Raw genomic sequence first — 7,390 nt, 5'->3', positions numbered from 1 at the left:
GTGATAAATTAAGTTTAACACGATCATCCATCAAATGCTCAGAAAGAGATCGAAATGGTGAGGATCGGAAGAAATCAATTAACATGAACAACCCAATTAATAATGAACTCTGATCTCATCTGGCCTGGCATGAGTTTTACTCCTCATGCACACTACAGTGTTTTAGTTCTATATATATATTGGTGGGGTAATGTTATATATATATATTGTTATCATTTGTTTAGTGTAATTGAGTGTGTGCCTCTCTCTCTCTCTATATGTATAGTGCATGTATTCAATGGATTATCAGAATGTATTCAATTTTCCGTCCGGTCAATGAGAACTGAGAAGAAGATTGATGATCAATAATCAGTGGAAAACCAAGAGGCGTTTGATTGACTGCATGCTGAAGCTAAGGAGAGGAAGACCAACTAGTTTTTTCTCAAGAACATACACAATTTGATATAAGAGCAATTCCAGCAGTATAGTGTTTTTTTTTTTTTTTTTGCCTTATTTACATTTCTTTTATATTTTTATTTAATTAGAGATGAGTTAGTGCCGCGAACCTGTGACCCGGGTTCTGATACCAATTGTAGGATTAAGTACTTACTATTACACCAAAAGTTACAATTAGTAGTGAAGTCGTAACTTTATTTTATTATACTTGCATAACAGTTAACACCACAGTCTAATAGCAGGACAACCCAATAGCAATACTCGCAATCATTATTGTGTGGACCATGATCCACACAGCTGTGTGGACCATATTATTAAATAATGCACATTTAATATAAAAATAATACATTCAATATAAAAATAATGTACATTATATTCAGGGGATGTACATTAAAAATGTACATTTGATTATGGTCCACGTAGCTGTGTGGACCATGGTCCACACAATAATTTGCGAAATACTCGTGACTTGTGATATACGGAGTAATTATTTCTCCTTCACATTTCAGTAAATTAAATTCTTTATTTTTTTGTTGTTGTAAATAATTGAATAGAAAATAGAGTATGACTTGTGTAAGACTGTACGTATCATTTGAGGCATGTAATACATTTTTACTAAAATGTAATATTTTTTATTCATAAATTAAAAGTATCACATTTTAGATAAAACAATATTGTACACGTAGATGATCTCACCCAAGATTTATTCTAAAAATAAATACTATATAATAATAAGTCCATGATTATATTTTTAAATTTTTAATTTGCTTCAAAAACATTGATATAATATTTTCCGTTGTTGTTACCTTTCTTGTAAAATACTACTATTAAGCAAAACAAGATTTAGATTTAATTAGGATTTGATTGGTGAGTTGATTACGCAACTCGTGCTCCCACAATAGCTCTAGGGATAGGGCTATTAACGAACCGAACATAAACGAACGGAGGCTGTTCGTGTTCGTTTGTTAAAGATTTTGAAGTGTTTGTGTTCGTGTTCGTTTGTTAAGGTTTTTGAAAATCATGTTCGTGTTCGTTTGTTAAGCGTTCGTTAGTGTTCGTTAACGTTCGCGAACACGTTCACGAACGTGTTCGTTAACGTTAACGAACATGTTCACGAACGTGCTCGCGAACGTTAACGAACATGTTCGCGAACATATTCATTTACGTTCATTAACACGTTCGTGAACACTTAATAATCAAACACCCGCACATGTTCATTAACACAATTTGTTCGTGAACAAGAAATAATCTACGTTCACGAAAAATAATCAAACAAACAACACAACTACAAAACTAATACAATTTGTTTATAAACATGTTCGCGAACATTATTAAACGAACACTTAACGAGGTTGTTCGTGAACACTACTAAACGAACGCAAACGAGCTTGTTCACGAACACTACTAAACGAACACAAACGAGCTTGTTCGCGAACACTTAGCAAACGAGCTTACCATTGTTCAAACTCTGTTCGTTTATTAACCGAGCTCTAAATTTTGTTTGTTAATGTTCGTTTACCTTAATAAACGAACATAAACGAACATTTACCAAGCTCGAACACGAGTAGTTTGTCGAAAGCTCTGTTCGCTAACAGCCCTATCTAGGGATAGAGTTTTGTGGACTTAGAATTAATCTGGCCAAGTTGGGACCACCTAGTTTTAAAAAAAAATGATTTAACAAAACAGGAGCGTACCTAAATCATGAAACTTTAATTTGATGAAGAACAAATTAATAATAGATATCTCCTTGTCCTTCGGCAAATTATGCTATGGACCCGAGTTCATCTTGCAAGGTGGACTCAAGTCCAAACTGCGCGTCTAGAATAATATTGCCGTTAGTGACATTGTTTTCTCAGCTAATGATTTTTTTTGGGTGAATATAGAGTTCAAAATTGTGAATATATAGAGTTCAAAAATTGTAAATATAGAGTTATGCAATTGTGAATAGAGTTTTGTAATTTTGTATGTTGAGATATAAAATTGTGAATATTCAGTTCTAAAATTGTGAATATAGAGTTCAAAACTTATGAATATAGGGGAACGAATTCTGAAGACAAACGACAAGGAATGAAACAATTTTTTTTTAAAAAAATTCAGACAGCGTCGAGGCAAAACGACGGCGTTTTGGACCGAGGTGGACCCGGGTCTATGGCATAACAACTATTGTCCTTCTAGTCTTTCCTCCATAATTTCCCCAAAAGTGATAAGTTGGGGAACGTGAAATAAGATATATCTATTTTTTTTAGGTATAACCAGAGGTATCAACCATCAAACATAATGACTAATCCCCTTGATGATATAATATAGGGGCGTGCTCAGGTGAGGACGGTCGCCCAGGAAGGAAATGAGAACGCTTCGCAGCCGTCCACGTGTCCAGATCAACGAATCAGATGTAATTTTAAAAAAAACAACGCGGTGACATTTTCATAAATAACTCGAACCTTGGTGCAAGTAATTGTGTTATAAGTGCACCTAGTTTCACTTACAAGTGCACTTATTTTCACTTACAAGTGCAAGTAATTTACCTTGTTAACATTCATGCAACTACATCTGGACACGTGGCACGCTGCGAAGGTTTTCAGTTCTCCTCTCGGCGGGTGGTTCTCACCTCAACGCGATCATATATATATTATTTCACATAACTGCTGTAACGGAATCATTATTATTTATTAATATCATAATAATTAACCCTTCATTTAACGAATTAATCATTAATGTCTTTAATAATTAATCCATTAATTCCGTATTAAATGACAGGGAGAGACCTAAGGGTTTGATACAATGATAATATCCTAAATCCCAATCACCTATCAGAATATGATTATTATTATTATTATATTGGGTATAATATTCTAGGAAAAAACTTGTGTGAGACCGTCTCACCGTGAGACGGGTCGGGTCGGGTCGAGTCGGGTCATGGGGTAATTGTAACACTTATACTCACAAATGTCATACTTATATGCTCAAATGTAATACTAATTAGGAATAAAAATTTTGTTATTTATAGGGGTAAATGTAATACTTTTATGGGAAAATATAATACTTTTACATTTCGATTTAAAAGTATTATATTTTCTCTTATAAGTAAGGAAAAATTGTCAACATGACTTATTATGAAAAATGTAACACTTTTTCTCTTATAAGTAACAAAAATTGTATTCCTAGTTAGTATTATATTTGAACATATAAGTATAACATTTGCACATAGAAGTGTGACATTTGCATAATGCTTTGACCCGACCCGACCCGTCCACGAATAAGGATCAGTGAGACGGTCTCACACAAGTGTGACCCAATATTCTATTATACCACAAATTATTTCGTTGACAAGGTTCTATCTTGGGGTAGAATTTGGAACAAAATGATATCGTTTTATATTAAGTCATTAACGATGTTAACCAGTGTACCGTGTCTAATAACATTCATCATGCATGCATGTATTATGATTATAATATTTATTTTATATTTTCATAAACTTAAACCTTAATGTAATAAATATTAAAATGCATTTACGTCATATTTATTTCTATTAATTATGTAGTAGGTTCATAAATGTTCCATTTATACATTCAAACAAATTTTAATGTACATAAACATTATATTACATATGCATGCATATCATACTGAAATAGTGCAACACTCATTATGTTAATAATGTTTGTTCATACAAACAAAGCATAAGGTACATACAATTACAATACATGTATATCATGTTTTTTTTTTTGAAAACAAATCAGCAAACTTTCATTAAAGTAAATGTTCAATACAAGCGGGAATAGATGAAATCTAACGATTAGGACCAGTTTGCGAACTAGCCGCTCTAGCTAAAGCATGAGCGCACTTATTCACTGATCTAGGAACAAAATCAAACGACACTGATTCAAAGTGTCGACATAAGTCATTGCATGTACTTATAGCACAACCAGCATAAGACCAATCAATCCCTGAGCCATTGAGCATAAAACACACAGAGCTTAATCTTGGTGTATCCTTCATCTTTAACCCATGAGAGTGCTTCTTTGATTGCCAAAGCCTCAGCTAGGTGTACATCATCCATGCAACGCAGAGGACCATTTCGGGCAGCTACATAATCTCCAGATGAATTCACAATCAAGCAGCCAAAAAAAGCAAGATTAACCTCTGAGTACACTGCTGCATCGACATAGACTTTAAAAACATCAGCCTGGTTAGGACCACCAGTCTGCATAGTATGCGAGACTTCACCCGAAACCGACGAAACACCTTCCAACCCCTGCCAAGCTTCTAAGCTGCGATATACCTCCTGCACAACATTCGTTAATTGCCAAGGCTTATTATTCCAAACAGTTTCATTTCGTGCCCTCCAAATGCACCACCAAATCGCAACAGCACGAAGCTTAACGGAGGACTCACCATGTGATAAAACGTTGGAGAGCCAAGCTACACAGTCCTCTCCAAAATCCGGGGTGTGGTCGTTCATAATTGTCTGCCAGAGAGGTACAACACATGCATAGTCCTTCATCAAATGGTCAAGAGTTTCTGCATGGGCATGACACAGTGGGCATGTTACGTCCACCACCACCCGACGATTAAACAGTATATCATGTTTAATAACATTCAACTTGTACTATGTTTATAATATTTGTTTTATATAATGATAAACCTAACTTTAATGTACATGGCTAAATTTAATAGAATATTAATAAATTAAATTAAATATTATAAAACCTTCATTAAATTTTTGTTGATAGTTTCCATATATGAGTATGGTGTGGATACAGTGTATACCAATTAGTGGAGAAGTTTTTTTTTTAAAGTACTGTTGACTCTATTACAAGACTCCACTTAGGCTCGAACCCACCCCTCCCATGGGGGTGCAATTGGGTGCCACTAGATCACAAGGTCTTTGGCATTATTAGTGGAGAAGTTAAAAATTTCGTTTAATGCAACAGAAAGTAAAGGATATTTTAATATATCAAAATAGTTCATATCTATATTTATATAATAACAAAAGTGTTGACAATGACTTTTTCTATCAATTTTTGTATATATAATTTGCATTATATTTACTTAATAAATGAGATTAATATCAATATTTGCTAATAAAATGTCATGATTTAGTTTTCTAAAATATTTCAGAATAGATTACATGGAAATTAATATCATGATTTAGTACCAATTTTCATCCACAACTATTATTTTAGTGCCAAAATTCATCGTGTCGGTCACCCATCCGTTTAAAACGTGCATAAATCTAAAATTGTTAAGGGTATTTTTGTCATTTTCAACTTAATATCCCAATTTGAGCATGAATAAATGGATTTAAGTCCTAAGATCAATCAAAATTCATAGTTTGCCTCCTCATTTTACCTTAATTTGAGGAGGAAAACTATGAATTTTGATTGATTTTAGGGCTTAAATATCTTTATTCATGCTCAAATTGGGATATTGAGTTGAAAATTAAGGACGAAAATACCTTTAAAAATTTTAGATTTTGGCATGTTTTAAACGGATGGGTGACCGGTGCGATGAATTTTGGCACTAAAATAGTAGTTGTGGGACCAAAAATTGGTACTAAAACAATAGTCGTGGGACCAAAATTGGTAGAAATTAAACATGTGGACCAAAATTGTCATTTCTCTAATAGTCGTGGGACCAAAAGTGGTATTTGCTCTCTAATAAATTAACATTCATATATAATTTAAAAATTAGAAATAAAAAATGAACATTAACTAAATTATATATTTTCTTAAATTTGGAAATAACTTAGAAATTAACTAACAAATCAGAAAATGAATTATATAATAAATTTAAAATTATTAGTATCAAGTTGAAGGAATAAACTTATAACTTATAAACATGAGTTTTCTAATTCTAAATTTGAATTTTAAAATTAGACCTACAAATCATAGTTACCACTTACCACCCAACCACAAAGTCTTTAGCTTGTTCATGATTGGCTATTTAAACTAAGAAATCTAATAAACTGAACTTGAAACCTGATGATTACAAGTCAACCGTCTGATTGACTTAGCTGAGGTAAATGTTGAAAAACTAATAAGTTAGGCAATGTGATTTGTGAATGCTTGAACAGATCAAATTTTCGAATATATGTAAATCCATTTTTTTTTTGAAAGGAATATGTAATCCATTTTCTATCTTCCCATTGATCTCAACAGCAATTTCATATCAAATTAAAGGAAAGGAAAGGAATATATGTAAATTACTTTACTTCCAATAACACTCGAAGGGCCAAGGAACAATATAATGTTGTCAAGACATTCCACATAAATAAGAATCCAATATTCCTAATCTATTTTGAGGTTGTGCAGTGTTCATGAGTGAGAGAACAATTTTCCAATATAGTAACATAATCTGATCTTATCTTAAGCCTGGAATATATATAAACGTGGAACATAATACCCCTTTAATGGTTGACTTTTAGTTAGCATTATTACCATCCATAGTCTATACTCTATAGCATATTGGAGAAGAATAGAAGCATATTGGATAAATGAAACAAGATGCACCCATTGTATTGAAGTAAAGTATATCATCTCAATATATTAATAAATTCTATTATGTTAAAAGATAGTGGGACATGTTGAATTAAGATAAAGTTATTTTCAATAATTATTAGAGATCATGCATGCTAGAAAGGTGTTTAATTAAATAAAGAATCTTTTAACCTTATGGCATCTTTACCTTGGTGGCCCGATATATTCAAAATTAATTTAATAATGAAGTATTCACAACTGTCTAAGTTAGTTCGTTCAATTCATACTTTCATACATTACCTAAAGCCTTAGATATGGGATCTGAGTTGTAGCTAACTCGGTCTTAAATAAGTTAAATTCATTTTTAGATCATAAGCTTGCGTTTAAATCATATCACTTTATCCCGACCAACCAAAAAAAAAAAAAAAAAAACAAAAACAAAAACAAAGATATTGAATGTGTTTTCTAACCTATAAGGT

Source organism: Ipomoea triloba, chromosome 10 (assembly GCF_003576645.1).
Source record: "Ipomoea triloba cultivar NCNSP0323 chromosome 10, ASM357664v1".
Taxonomy (NCBI): Eukaryota; Viridiplantae; Streptophyta; class Magnoliopsida; order Solanales; family Convolvulaceae; genus Ipomoea; species Ipomoea triloba.
This window is presented reverse-complemented; position numbering follows the sequence as displayed.